Source organism: Hetaerina americana, unplaced genomic scaffold (assembly GCF_022747635.1).
Source record: "Hetaerina americana unplaced genomic scaffold, ioHetAmer1.1.p SCAF_34, whole genome shotgun sequence".
Classification (NCBI taxonomy): Eukaryota; Metazoa; Arthropoda; class Insecta; order Odonata; family Calopterygidae; genus Hetaerina; species Hetaerina americana.
The window spans coordinates 4,101,027-4,117,135 of record NW_027286919.1 but is presented as its reverse complement, the minus strand read 5'-3'; positions in this window follow the sequence as shown (position 1 = coordinate 4,117,135).

The following is a 16,109-nucleotide window of genomic DNA, read 5'->3' as shown; positions in this document are numbered from 1 at the left end:
GGGTAGTCTGAGAAGCCCTGTGAGTAGAAATCATAAGTGGGACATTACAAATTGAAAGTAATTTGAAACATATAACCACCTGAAGCGGAAAAGAAAATTGAATGGAGCAAATAACTGATTTGATTAAGTATGAACATGACACCGAAAACGGTCAAAATATAAGGTTTATATTGAAGGTATCATCAAAAATATTTTCCTGACGTGTTTGCGTGAAGTGCTGAATTCAGACCATGTGGAATAAGTGTTGGCAAGATCGTAGATCGTATTGGCTTTGATAAGATGGCAGGGCACATACAATTATTACTATAAATTTTCGCGATGAGAAAGATCTGCGCTAAACTCGTCCTCTCGAGTGTCTTGACGTACGACCAAGAACGTAGTCATCTGCTTGCGAAGACCTTCTGCACAACGGTATCTCGACGATTCCCCAACCCCGGGGCTGTGCCAACTTGGCACCAGCGGCCTATTTTCTATTCCCAAAAGTGAAATTCGCCATCCATCAAAAAACACCGCCTAAATGCCGTCCAAGAAGCTTGCGCGCGTACCCTTATGGACCTTCCGGAATCCCCCTATCAAGGAACTTTTGAGTCGTAGAAAAGCCAATTGGCAAAAGTGTGAGTCGACGCTCAAGGAATGTACTTTGATGGATTCTGAGGTATTGTAGCAATGCTTAAAAGAAATATATTTTTTCTGAAACTTTTCCAGATACTGTTCATTCAAAACAAATAATAAACAAGTAAATTAGATATTTTACAGTAACAAACTGAGGATGCACTTATTGGCTAAACAAAAGATCTTAGAGTTTTATAAAACATTTCACTGCTTAACTGAAAAAAATTAACTGCCGGCCCCAGTGTAGGCGGGGTTACCTCCTCGCCTGGCAGCACAAAGGTCACGGTTTCGATTCCCGCCTGGTAGGGTTGTCCTCAACCTATATCTTGATTGTTTGCTATTGTGTCCATTTTTATATTCATTTTTGTTAATAGTGTGATGTGAAAGCCAAAAAGTTCTCTCTCCGGATTGATGGAAAATAAATTAAAAAAGAACTACCTTCTGGGGATTAAACTTGTTGAAATTTGGCTTTAAGGGCCACTGGTAATTCTCCGTTGGATACCGCCTTCCCTTTCGTCCTTTAAGTACAGAGAGATGAAATGCAGATACCGGTGCTTAAATCGATTTAGCATAATGTATGTCGTTGTTAGTAAAGTTTCAACTCTTTTCGCTCAAGTCAAATTGGCGCTAGAAGTACTAAGAGGTACCAATCGAGTGATTTATTTTCGGATCTAACAAGAGAATTGATGAAATTTGACACGTATAATCAGAATTACAATTTTAATTTAATACTCTCCGCCTTAAAGCACTTCGTAAACCTTGAAATGAATAATTTTCTAACAACCGATCCGAGGGACATTAATTGAACTTTATGTATCAATCTTGGGAATTGTAGGCGATTTTTTTAAAGTTGAACTAATCTGGATTTTGTGAGAGCAGTAATTATTTCTTATATGTTACATGTGGAGTAATATGATTCAAAGAAGCATTCCCATAAAATTTCATGCACAAAAGTGTAGACCGACTTCGATCTTAACAGAAATCCGTTAAGAGCGAGACCTCACAAAATGTTTGCGGCATCCTCTACAAAGCCAAAGGAGAAAAAAATAAGCGCAGCCATTATAATTTAACTGCCGCGCAGGGCACTTATCCATTTGCAGCGATGAAGCGGGCAAAGGAAAGACGTGGCTGTTTAGAGCAAAACCAAAGAAATGAGTTATTACCACTTCCGAAGGCACAGAATTTTACGACACAAATTATCTCGCACCGCAATAATTTGAGAGTGAAGCTTCCGCGTCATGCTTGGCAGTTGTTTCGGGCCATTTGCCTGAATTAAGGCGCTACAAGCATACGCTCTTAAAGCCATCGATCCGACTCGGTGCCCAGGAAGGACTTTCTCTCCACTCCATCAGGGAAGGGAGAGGCGCCGGAAGGAACGACGCCAGGGAAGGAAGGGGCGTCTCTTCTTTTGGTTCGCGCCACTTCGAGATTTAAAAGGAAAACGGAGTCGAGGCATCGAATTACGTTACCTTGGGGAGAAATCAGTGAGGGCCGATGACACATTTCACTGCGTCTTACGGAATAGAGACACCGGCCGCCCTGCGAAATCTTCACTATTCTCACGACTTCACTATTTTGTGCATTTGATATATATATATATATATATATATATATATATATATATATATATATATATATATATATATATATATATCAAATGCACAAAATAGTGAAAGTAGTGAATACCACAGAAAATTCGAAACCGAGTGAGTTTCTTTTCTTTTTTGTGTGTTTCTGTGTTTTTGTCTTTGTCCATAAGCGCTAAATTCATATACATTTTATACATATGTATTATATATATAATACATATATATATATATATATATATATATATATATATATATATATATATATATAATACATATGTATAAAATGTGTATGAAGTTAGCGCTTGTGGACAAAGACAAAAACACAGAAACACACAAAAAAGAAAAGTAACTCACTCGGTTTCGAATTTTCTGTGGTCCAAGGCACCTTTCTCAAGGAATAGGACAGAGTCCGTCCTGTCCTTCCTCCCTTCATTCTGTTCAACATCCCTAACCTATTCCTACATTTTTCTCGTTTGCCTAACATTCTCACCTCTATAACAGTCTTTAACATCCCACTGCCGATCAATACGCCCTTCATCCATATTTCTTGTCTCCATACAACGTCTCCCAACCATCTCCTCTGTTTACCCACCATGCCTGGCACTTCCTCATTTGTTTTCCTTTCCCTCCACTTTACCGTCTCTGTCATTCTTCACACCCACATTTCAGAAGCCTCCAATCTACGCTTGCTATCTTGCTTCAACGACCTTGTTCCCGGACCACCCCAAAACACGCTGCATTATGAAGGTTTCACTATTCTGTACTAAATCGCCCCACTTGCTGTCTGTCGCTGACATCAATTCCTGCCTTTTAAAACTTTCTTTACCCAATGCAATTCTCATTCTTTCATCCCTACTATTATGTCCAAGACCCTTTCATGTTCCATTCACGATTCCTCTTGCTCTGGATTTTCCCGCCTACTTTTGACCTCATAACATATGTTTCGCTTAAACCTTCCTTGGCTTAAACCTTTATCACTTTCTGACTATTTAATACAATCAGCAATTAATGTAATCCCTTGGATAACAGGCCAATTAAGCACGATTTTCAGCAAATCAAACTATTTTAATGAAATTTCCTCTGACTTCTATTTCTATCTCCTGTTTTTGCTGTGCCTTTTTCACTATTTAATCCAGATATACGTTTCAAAGAATTGGCGATCTGAATACTCTTCTCTTCCAGTGCTGAAACTGACCCTCGGCCCGTCACACGCAGCTAAGCTATTCGATACATCTACATAATACCCGCAAGCCGCCGCAAGGGCGTGTGGCGGGGGATGTTAGGTCACCACATGTAATGGTTACGGATAAGATTCCTAAGCCTTTAACGTGCCGTTATCTTTAATTATATATTCATTAATTCAATCTCATGCAGTCTTTAAAACGCTTTAAACAAATCTACAATCAAATAAATACATCCTGATTGCATTCCATATTCCTCTCTATCAGTGAGCTCATTCGTGATGTGGCTTTACGCGTACCTCTCCCCTTCCTTAAACCCACACTGATCATTGTCCGAATAGTGATCAGCCCGAATCTCTATCCTTTTGTTGATATTCCAGAGCACCTCTTTAGATGAAAACATAGAATTTACAAGTGGGAACAAAGTGAAACACTGCAAAGCTGTTAGGTATACTTTCAGGTGCATGTGTATGTAAGATGTAGTTTGAGTGTTTGCATGTGTGTGGGGTGTAAGTGTTCATGCATGAATGTATACCATGTGTTGTAGGATGTCTTTCGTGCTGCATCCTAAGGTGCAGTTTTTTGTTGTTTTGCGGTATATGTGTTTGCATGAGTGTTGGATGAAGGGGTTTTTTCATGAGTGTGTGTGCTGCTGTGGGTGTAATTTTCCACGTTGTTATTTCGCATGTGGTATTGTTCCTTTTTACGGTTAGTGACCTAACATCCCCCGCCACACGCCTTTGCGGCGGCTTGCGGGGTATTATGTAGATGTATATCGTGGTTTCGTGCGCCGAGGATTTGAGTTTTAAGGTGATAGTGATAGGACGGAATAGAAACAAGCCAGTCCTATTGGTGGAGCAGATGGGGTAGAGAAGATTGCAGCGAAGGATTTTGATTGGGATAGAGTACTGAAGACTGCGATAGAGTGAAGTACATAAACTGAGTAGGTGAGGTAGAGGTTGGTAATCGATAGGCTTTTGGGACAGAATTAAGGGAGAAGGGAAGCATGCGGATTTGAAGTAAGATTTTCGGTTGTGCAGGGAATTAAAATTGCGTCATGTTTTGCGAGGCTAAGCTAGTTCTAAAATATGTAAATGATATTTGGCGCTGAATATGAACTGCGACAGTTCACTTTGTCCAAAAAATCCAGTTGAAGAATGGGTAAAAGAATTCTAAAGGATGCGTTCCAAAATAATGCAATTATTTTTAAAAGTAATACATTGAACAGATTTGCACAAACACTTAAAATTCTTCAAAGTACTCTCCTTGGGCCTCTATAACATTTATTGTAGCGACTCTGCCATGACGGGTACGCGCCCTGGAAGGCGTCTTCGGGGACCTCTCGCAAGGTCTTCGTCACGGCTGATTGGATCTCTTCACTTGATGAAAAACGGGTTTCTTTCAGGGCTGTCTTAACCCAAGGGAAAAAAAGAAGTCTGCTCGGGCGGCGTTAGTACTATGGGGGGGGGGGTTGGGGCAGCGTTGGCACCTTTTATTTGTCTAGGAACTCGCGGACTCGTGGCGCATTGTGGCAAACACCTTGGGCACGAGCTCGGCGCACACTTTCCTCATCGCCAAATCTTCAGCAACAATGTGAATGACAACAGTTGACGACAAGTTCAGTTCATAGGCAACCATCTGGAGACTCAATCGACGGCCCGAGTCCTACAATTGTCGAACGCGAGACACATTGTTGTCGGTTTTGCTGGTTGGCGGCCGCCCAGAGAGCGTTGTTCTTCGTGAACTTCTTCCCGGCCATCCTTAAAGGCCTTTAACCACTTCGAAACTTATGAGTAGGACAATGCAGACTCCCCGTAAGACCCACGAATCATTTTGTTTCCATAAGGGATATTATCAGTTTAGTACAAAACCTAATAATCGCGTAACATTGCTCGATCGTCGATTCTATATTTTTCGTGACACGATCGGTGCGCAGAGGTTTACGATAACTGATGTTCTGCAGCTTTCACAGCTTGGAGAGCACTGAGACTGGTTTTGCGGCCAAGCTTAGCGTCCCACCCCCACCTACTCCAAGTGGTTTGTTCCCACTCCGACCAATAGGAGCGGGGTGGGAAATTGAATGTCATTACTTTCGGAACTCACCCTGTATGATTTCATTAGGACACGCGTGTCATACGTTACCTTAATGTCTCCCACTCCCTATACTTATACTTTAATGACAGTGAACTAAAATGAAATCTAATATCAAGAATATAACCGCATCCAACATAACGTTCAGGTTGTATCATGGACTTATCCAGTAATTTATTTGCGCATGCCAATTCTGTAGAATTACTTTGTATTTTTCAGTTTCTTGTCCTTTTTTCAGTCTTTGTGATAAAATTATTGCAGACTTTTCCAATTTTGCCTGAGCACAGTCATTTACGTAGATTGAATAAAATGAATCGGGAAAGTTTTGGAGTAATATATTCATTTAAGGTAGTGCTATAATGCTTCTGAATTCTTCACAGTACTTCACTTGATCGTCGAAACACTTTTTCCAGCGCCTTTTTCAAGACTCGATGGTCCCTTGGTAGGTGTAAGGTCCTTAAGGGTACATGTGCAGGCTAAAATGACGGCACTTAGGGTGCCATGGTGGTGTCCTTCGAGGGGCGATTTCACCTTTGGACATAGGAAATAGTCTGCTGGTGAAAAATCGGGACAGTTTAAGGGTTGGGGAGTCGTCGCGATGTCGTTTTTTGTGAGGGAGTTGGTTACCTTGGATCAGGCTTTCGGGACGATTTTGCGCTTGCACCGAGTCACACGAGTAAAATTCCACTGAAAATAAGATCTAGCCAAAACAAACAAAAGCAGGTTATTGGCGCGTGCCAAGGTCAGGCTCGACGCCCGAGCGCCGCGAATGCACTCCGATGTGCGTCAAGGAAAACTGTTGCCGATAATTTAAAAGGAAAACTTTTAGTTTTTATTCCTTTCTAATTATCGTCTATTTCCTAATCTTGAAAGTATTCTCATTATTATTCGATCTTTTACCAATTTGTCGTGAGCACAATCATGTCTTCCGTTTATATGGCATAATTATTAGTCGACATAGCTTGAGTCATTCAATTTTCTTAATTGAATTTGCGAAGAGTGCCCAAAAAGGGCTTTGCAAACCCCTTTCCGTGGCACGAAGCACCCCAATCCAAATACGCAATAAAGTTCCAGTCACAGCGTGCGTCTTCATTTCGCCCGCTGGGTTTTTGCCTTCCAAGCGTGGCGCGGAGAAGATCCATATGCTAATGTCAACTCGGGCGCACAAAAACATACCAACTCATCGCACGACCACTTGGCAAATATTCTCTGCTCGCTAAGCCAACCAAGGAGCGTTCGACTGACGTGGGGTAATTAAACAAGAAGCTGGAGGATCCCATTGCTTATTTCATCCATTTATTTATACCGTTTCGCGCGCACCTGGCGTCACACAAAATTTATATGTTTCGCATTCTTTTAGAAATATTACGCCTCCGAATTTTGAGTGAAACCGGTCGCTGGGCTTAAACTTCCATTTATATAAAAAATAAAACAAAAGGGTTACGCAAGGGTTAATGCCGGCCCCGGTGGCGGCGGGGTAACGTCCTCGTCTGCCATTCCAAGGGTCGCGGGTTCGATTCCCGCCTGGGTGAGTTTCCCTCCATCTAGGGCTTGGGTGTTTGTAAATGTGACATTGTTATCGTTGTTAATAGTTCGATGTAAAGGCCAAAATGTGCTGTTTTCGGACTTATACTGAATAAATAAATAAATAAATAAATAAAATAAATAAGGCTTGTTTAACATCCTAGTAATCACTAAAGAAAGGTAAATATGATGATACGCTCCTTAGCTGTGTCTTTCTTCTAAAACATTTCTAATTTAATCATTTATAATAATATAAATATATATATATATATATATATATATGTATATATTACAATTATTAGGTAATCTACCGGTTAAGGTAGGTTTTTGGATGGACACAACTACCAAACAAATATTTTATTACTCCTAACAAAACACAAAATCCATCATCCTACTCTACATCAAGCCCCTCTTCATCTCTAGTACTTTCTGCCTTCTTTGATCCCGTCCAAGATCTCTTTTCAATTTCTTCCCTTTCTTCGTATGCCTAACGTTCTCCCCTCAATTATAGTCTTCAACATCCCGCTGCCGGTCAACACCCCCTTCATCCACTTTTCCTGCCTCCATAGGATTTCTCCCAACAAACCCCTCTCGTCGCCCACCATACCATGTACTTCCTCATTTGTTTTCTTCTCGGTCCATTTCACCTTCTTCACTCTTCTCCAAACCTACATTTCAAAGGCCTCCAGTCTACGTGTATCACCCTGCTTAAATGACCACGTTTCCGTGCCGTACATAGCTACGCTCCATATCAAAGTTTTTTCAAGTCTTTTCATAATATCCTTACTCAAAGTCCCTGTCATCAACTCCCTCCTCCTTCTAAAAGCCTCTTTGCCTAGCGCAATTCTTCTCCTTACGTCCCTACTACTTTGACCGTGTTGGTCCGAAACACTACCAAGATACGAAAACTCTTTTACTTGCTCTAGTTTTTGCCCTCCTATTTTAATGTTTAGCTTAGCCTTTTTCTTTCTAGTAAATCGCATAACCTTTGTTTTATTAATATTGATTTTCATCCCATACCTATCGCACTGAATTCCCAATTTACTCAGCAATGTTTGCAACCACTTGGCTGACTGACAAACTAAAGCTTGGTCATCAGCAAACCAAACTGATTTTACGAATTCTCCGCCCACTTTCAATCCTACCTCCTGTTCTTCGCATGCCTCTTTAATCATTTCCTCTGCATACAGGTTGAACAGCAACGGTGATAATGGGCAACCCTGCCTTACACATCTTCCTAAAACTGCCCAACCGGGCTCCCCGATCTCCTGTGCCGGACTCGCACCTGTGCAGTCTGAGACATGTAGAGGTTGCGAATTAGCGACCAGTCCCTCAAACCCATTCCTATTATCTGCCTTATACTCATTAGCTTTTCCCAATTCACTTTATGAACAGCGTTTTCGAAATTTACGAAATAGGCAAATACCTCCTGGTTGTACTCTATTTTCCTCTCGATTAATAATCTCATTACAGCAATAGCCTCACGCGTACCTCTCCCCACCGAAACCCAAAGTGGTCATCCCCTAAGTAATCATTTGCTCTACTCTCTATCCTTTTGTTTATATCCTGAGAACAACTTTATCTGCGTGGGATATCAAACTTATTGTTATGTAGTCCTCACATGACGTAGCCTTTACCTTTTTCGGAATAGGAAATAAAACTGATCTCACAAAGTTTTCCGGCCAGATTCCTTCCTCATAGATACTTAGAATTAGCCCATATAGCCTCTTTCTCCCACGTTTTCCTAAACATTTCAGTAGTTCCGGAGGAATGTTTTCCACTCCCACGGCCTTATTTAGTTTCACCTCCCTTGATGCCCTTTTTATCTCCTCGTCGAGTAATCATGGACTTAAGCCATCTTCCTCTTGGCATGTTCCTTTTCTATGCCTAACTTTGGTGGTCTAAGCTCTGTACTATACAGTTCTTCCACATATTCCTTCCATCTCTTTTAGGTCATTCCTGCGTCAACTATTACCTTACCCGCCTTTTCTCTAACTGTTATCATGGATCTTCCTTTCTTACTTCCCGATAAAGATTTAATTTTGCTGTACAGCGCACCGATTTCACACTTCCTCTGCAGACATTCCTTATCCTCGCACTGCGTCTTCCACCATGCTTCTTTTGCTTTTTTTTCCGCATAAATTTATTGTTTAATTCTTTGTACTTCATTTGGCCCAACTATGTGTTTAGATAATTCCATTTCCTTCGTTCCTCCATCTTTGTTATTATCTCATCCGTGATCCATGGTTTCCTAGTCCTTTTAGCGTTAGCGTTTCCAATAGTGTCTTTTGCGGCTTTCGATAACCCTTTTTTGATACATTCCCTCTTTCCTTCGATAGTACTTAGCTCTTTACCATCCTCCATAATTTCCTCTACCGCCTGTTGAAACTCCTTCCTTTTCAAACCATTTAATGCTTCTACATTCCATTTTCTAACTCGCCGCCCCTGCCTTATTTTTTTGAATTGGACGCTACATTTCATAACAACTAAATTGTGGTTAGAGTCCGCATCCGCTCCCGGGAAGCTGTGCGAATTTATTACACTGTTCCTAAATCTGTGTCTAACCAGAATATAATCTAGCTGATGCCCTCTTAGTCACCTGGCATTTTCCATGTAAGCCTGCCTCTTTTATGGTGCCTAAACCAAGTGTCGGTGATTACTAACCCCTGTCTCCTGCAGAACTCGACTGCTTTCCCCCCGCGGTCATTCCTCTTGCCTAAACCGTAGTACCCCGCTCCCGCTGCCGGGCAAGACACAAGGCCGATTCGGCCGAGCCCCTTAGTTGGAGCCCCCTACCTTAACCATTAGATTACCTAATAATAATAATATATATACACATATATATAGTTTTTATTTATATTTATATGTATATTTAATACAATATATGCAATAATACAATATCATGCGTCTAAATATATCTTCAGAATATTCCGTTTCGTAATATAATGTTTCGTTTTCGTGTTTGAATGTGTATTTGGCCAACAGAGCTTGTCATCCTTTTCTAGCTATGCTTGTTATGAAACGCACTGTTCATACATTTTATGACGCTTCAATGCTTTGGCTTCTGCCCTTTGCTCTTTTTGCGTCCATTTCTCTTTTAATGGATGAAACAGCTCGCTAACGCTATATCCTGGCCGAACAATCGAGGCACTTGGTTGCATAAACCAGTTATATATATATACAAACCACCTCAATTATCATTCCCAAGATTAACATGATGGACTATACAGATATTTTGAGTCCTGGCTACTACGGGGCTCGGCCCAATCGGCCGTGTGTCGCGCCCGGCAGCGGGGGAGGCAAGGCTTCCGCGGTCGTCATCCCACGAAACCCTTGCAAGGGAAAATCAGCAGCAGCAGGAGAGAAGACGCAGGAAAAAAGACAAAAATAGTTTGAATAGGAACGTGTAATGTTAGGACAATGATGAGGACAGGTAAACTGGAGAATAGTAAACGAGAGATGGAAAGGGGAAATATAGATATTTCAGGTCTATGCGAGGTGAGATGGAAGGATACCGGGGATTACTGGAGTGATAATCATAGAGCAATAAAGAGCGGCTCTGCGTGCTGTCCTTAAACATCTGTTGCAAGCAGAGGCGCCGTTCTTCCTTTCATTACAACCTTAAACTTACAGAAAATCTTTCGCTAGTCTCCCTTGCTTGGATCCTCGAATAACGCTATACTACAGCACCTAAATATCCTCAATTAATCGATTATACATGGTGGCACCAAAAAGTGGTAGGTCTGATTTTCTCTGGCGCGAACGGAGCGGTGGAGAGGGGTCTGCCTGGCAGGGTATCGTAGAGGGGGCGCTTATCAACATACCGACACCAACCTCAGTCGCCTGCGGGCTGTCGTTGAGTGAGGACACCATTTTTAGAGAAGTAAATTTTTTGTCCGCGTCGAAAAACCAAATGAATCTGAATTTAGAGCAACGCTATTCCGTGAAGTTTTTTGCGAAACCCGGGAAGACGGCAACTGAGACCCTCGATATGATCAAGCAGGCTTATGGGGACACTGCCTTAAGCCGTTCCACAGTATTTCAGTGCCACAAGTTGTTTAAAGAGGGTAGGGAGCTCGTGGAAGACGACCATCGCTCCGGACGGCCGTCGATGGCAAGAACCGACACGAAGGTGGACAGAGTGAGGACACTGCTGAACACAGACCGACGTGTGAAGCCAGACCAACCGGTGAAGAAATTGCAGACCAGTTGGGTCTGTCTGCATCCAACGTCCAACGCATTATTTCACAGGATTTAGCCATGCGCAAGGTGTGCGCCAAGATGGTGCCGAAAATTCTGCCATAGCGCGCTCGTCGTCAGACAGCTCCTGGCCAAATACGGCGTTGCCACGTTGCCGCACCCGCCCTATTCTCCCGATCTGGCACCACCGGACTTCTTCTTCTTCCCCCTGATGAAAAGACAGCTCAAGGGATGACGTTTTGACTCGATAAAGGCCGTTCAAGAGGCTTCGACGAGGGTCATCAACGGCATCCCCAAAGAAAATTTCCAGCGGGCGTACGGGGAATGGGAGCAACGTTATACTAAGTGTGTAGCAGCTCAAGGAGCATACTTTGAAGATTATTAAGTCGATGTAAGTATATCGTCAATAAAATTCTTGTAAAAAAATCAGTCCTACCACTTTTGGGGGCGACCCTGTATGTTTCCACCGGACTCACGTCGGGTGTGACGCTTTTTAACCATTATTCCCTTTATATTTCTTTCTTGCTACGCTTTTGCCAATAATGTGGAATTTCTGCAAATGTCACAAGTTTTCTACGATATAGACAGCGTCTAAAAATTTTACCCAAACAGCATCTTATTTTATTTTTTCAATTCTTAAAGTGAACGTAAAAAGTTTAGGAAAAATAGATTTATTTCAGATATTGATACAACACCTCAAAATACTTAAGAACATTTCATTGTATTTTGACAATTATTTGTATGGAGACGTATTATAGTCCGTCATCCAAGATGTAATGATTACCCTTGAGGTGTCTCATGAGATGAGGAAAAAAGTAAAATCTCAAGGCGCAAGATCGATGGAATGAGGAGGGTATTTGTTTGTTCTCTGCTGTAAGACGGCGAGAGAGCCATCGTGCGCAGATGTTACGGCATCCCAATTGTTCAATATTGAAGCCACAAAGCTCTTTGGATATTGTAATATTGTTTGTGATACGTTTTTAGTAATTCGCCGGTCATTTTGAATCAAATCCTCGACGGGGTTGTGATGTTTATCGTCTGTGGCAGTGATCGGACGTCCGATGCGTGTTTCATCAACAATTATGGGTTTTACAGGCTCGCAATCACGAAATCTTACTAACCATCGATTCACTGTGGTAAGGCGCTTAACACCCGCACACTTCATGATCGCCTCGCGGGGGTTGGGGGGTGCGTATCAAGTTGGGCTGGAGCGCCTTCTCCGCCCCCCCTGCCGGACAACAACCCACCTTGAACCCCTCCATCAATCCACCTTGAACTTCAACCCCTTTAGAGCTTCCCTCTCCAACCCAAATCACCCTTACCCACCCCACCACCCGCACCTGTCGCCTTTATAAAGCCCTTTTTGGCTCATTTACATCCAACCATGCGCAAGGGAGTGAGGCAGGAAGGAGTTTAAGGGCACAAAACAGCGGAGTAATTAGGGATTGGCTGATTCATTGACTTCAGAGAGCTCGATTTGTCACACGTTACGTTTCTTCATGCTGTTATTGTTACTGAGTGTGCGAGGGGAAATTTTTTTCTTTCATCGATCGGATCAGTTGTCGATTGCTATTTGTGATTTCTCGCCTGATACAATGGTAAGGGGTTGAAATCGTATAATTTGTTTTAATCTTAAACTCGAATCATTTCTGTTCTTAGAAATGTCTTAGTCGTGCCCTCGCGCACCTTTTCGTTCTCCTTCTTGTCCTCGGTAACGGCGTGAATATACCCTCACCGGGGAACCAAGACGTTCTGTGGATCCCATTCTGCTTGGGTTACCCTCCTCCACGTTTTTTTACTATCCTGCAAGTCAACGCTAGGGTGTGTGGCAGGGATTGAATACGCTTGTATCACTTTAACTATTATATGACCCCTACCGCCGCCGAACAATGTTATTCTGATCCCATATCGCCCGTGGAAAAAATGAAATCTTAAATCTATCTGCTCTACACAATCTCTCTAATTTTATTGTCATGGCCCATCTTACTGCAGTGTGATGGGGGTAATAATACATTTTTATCATCACTGCCAAAGAAGTACCTTCCAAATTTTTCAATAGATTAAAAATGTAATCTGAGAAGGACGTAGAGGAAGGGTTTTCGCAATTAATTGTCTTTGCCTTTTATACTCTTAGCAATTTGGATGTGGTTGAATATAAGACGGGGTTGATTAGCCTTTCATTCTCAGGAAAAATAAGGACATCATTGTGAATACTATTCAAGTGTCTCGCAAAACAGATTATTCGGTGTTCTAGTGGAATGCTTACAGGCGAGTTTATCATAATTACTCAGGAAATATATGGGTACATTTTCCTCACAACTTTTTAATTCCCAAAATGAAACCCTATCGCACCAAGTAATAAACTCTCGAGTACTTAGTCAAGATGTGAGTAATCATCGACACGAAGTGACTGCTCTTTTTAAATTTTTCCCTCAAATATTTTCTCAGCCTTCGATTGATGAACCCGGCCTCTCTCAAAACAGCTCCGCGTCTCCGGCTCGCATCCCGAAGAAATAGTTCACACCCGGTCCGAAGCGGGTACAACATGCCTTCCCCTCCCCCAACTCCACCTCCTCCCTTTTCTCCCCCACCCCCTCCTATTTTCCCCCCACCCCTCTCTATCTCGGGGATGAATCGAGTACGGAAGAGGGCACGGCGACGCGCTGCTTCTTTGTCTTTTTTTTACTATTCCTCTCCACGTGGAATAGACAATTATTTCCATGAAAAAGTTCTGCGTCTGGATTTCAATGGAAATTTTTCAGAGGTCACTCGAAAAGGTTTAGACCTGTTCACGAATGACTAGTTTTGCCTGGGCGTATTTGAGAGTTTTCAGAGGAAAATTGCGCGAAGGAAGGTTTGCAACCTGCAACGACCAAAGTTTAGCCTTTTAGGCCTCGGATTTTGGATGAGCTAAATTAAAAGGAGCAACACATTCGTCAGAGCCGAATGTATATTATAATGGATCATTTATTTGATATAAAATATTTTAATAATACAAAATATGATTTTTTTGCCAATATTCCAGCAATATCAAGATAATTGTTTAAAAAGCTGTCTGGACAATGAAGCCAAAATATGTTCTTATTTTGGCAATTTACTGATTATCCGTTCATGATTTCCCATGGATTTCTATCGTTTCAAAAAAACTATTGTTAATAGAAGAATGTTACGGACTCATCCGAAAACTGCCGATTCGAATGTTTGCTTTGATTGATATAGGATAATATTTTTCATACATAGTGTTATAACATCACAACCATTAAATGAAGAAAGCCAATCGGCGATACTCGAAAAACCTTTTATACCTACGAGATAATAGGTATGCTTCCACATATACAAGTGTTATATTGCAGACTAGTTTCCCCGAGTGCTCAGAAACGTATATCCTCTTACATCATGAACGATTGAAGCACTTAATATTGCTCCTAAAAATTTCCCTTGCAAGACATATTTCCAAAAGCATTCTTAAAAATGTCACAACTTTAAGTCATATTGGAAATGATAATTAGCTTGTAGAAATTGGGGTTTGGTTGAGTTCTTTTGTATTTTACCCTTAAAAGTGAAGAATTTTCAGTTACTATTAATGAGGATAAATAAATATTGAGTACGCGGAAGAAAAATTTAGAAATTTAAAAATAGATCAATTGATTTTTTTAAATTAATCCAAAAATCGATTCTTAATTGGATTTTATTTTGAAATATAATCATAATTGCAATGCACTGGAAATCGTCATGTTGCTCCTTAATTCTTCATTGAATAATACCATTTTCAGGATAAGTAGGTCAGTCCAAAGAAGGCCATTTGGGAGGGGGGGGGGCATCTGCACATGCATGGCGCGGCTGCTTAATCTCACGGAACAGTGGCGGTGTGTGTCACCTTGGAACTCTCTCTCGGATTTGGGTTTTCAAGTTCCACAAAGACTGGGGAATCGTTATCTCAGCTGGTACAACTCACTGCCCCGATAACATGCAAAGCCCTTTCACGCTAAGAACTCCGGAAGCCAAAAGACTTCGAACTCGTGAGGAAAACATGGACGAGTACGCAATTAAAAAAAATGTACGAAAATAATTAGCATTAGGATTACGTCCCCAGCCGAAAAATCTTCTCGCACCTTATTAAATGAAACAGTTCCAGACGCAGCAACATGGTGGAAATCGTTCATGCTGAAAGAACACAATTAGCTTTTCAAAAGAGAATTTTTTTCATGATGACCTAGATTGCGTTACAGCGTAACATCTTCCAGTGACACCTGAAGATGTATCTTCTTCTTTCTTCACTTCTCACACATCTTATTTTTTAAACTGGAATATAACTTTGTTTGTGAGTTTTTTGCAACCATTTGCATGCGCTGAGAAATTACGTAACTTATCTAAAACCTCTAGCGGGAAAATGTTTATTTTAATTATGATAAACTAAGATTAACAGGTCAATGTTATGTTTAATTTTTATAATAATTCAACCCATTATTTTTTTCAACTCAGCATGTCTACATCAAGCTTTGATTAAAAGGAATCTTCGGGAAAACCAAGGATGGTTAAAAAAATGAATCACGGGTATTAGATCCGAAGACTTCTTTCTGTAGTTATCCAACGTACATCTTACTCCCTGGCCACCTCGTCATTCAGCCTCGATATCTTCCATTACCTTCTTCCTTTTATTTATTTATCATCACCCAAACTTAGTTATTCTCCCCTTTTATATTGCTATCAACTATGGCCTTTCGCAAAACATTAATGAAAAAATAATATTTACAAGTTTTTTTTCTATTTTCGCAAAAAAAACAAATGTACAACTTACGTATTTTCACAAAGTGACACCTGAGACTGGAATGCCAGCGAGTAACCATAAGGAAGAAGAGGTCGATAGGATATACGATCAGTTACAGGACATGATCGCGTATGTTCCTGCAGG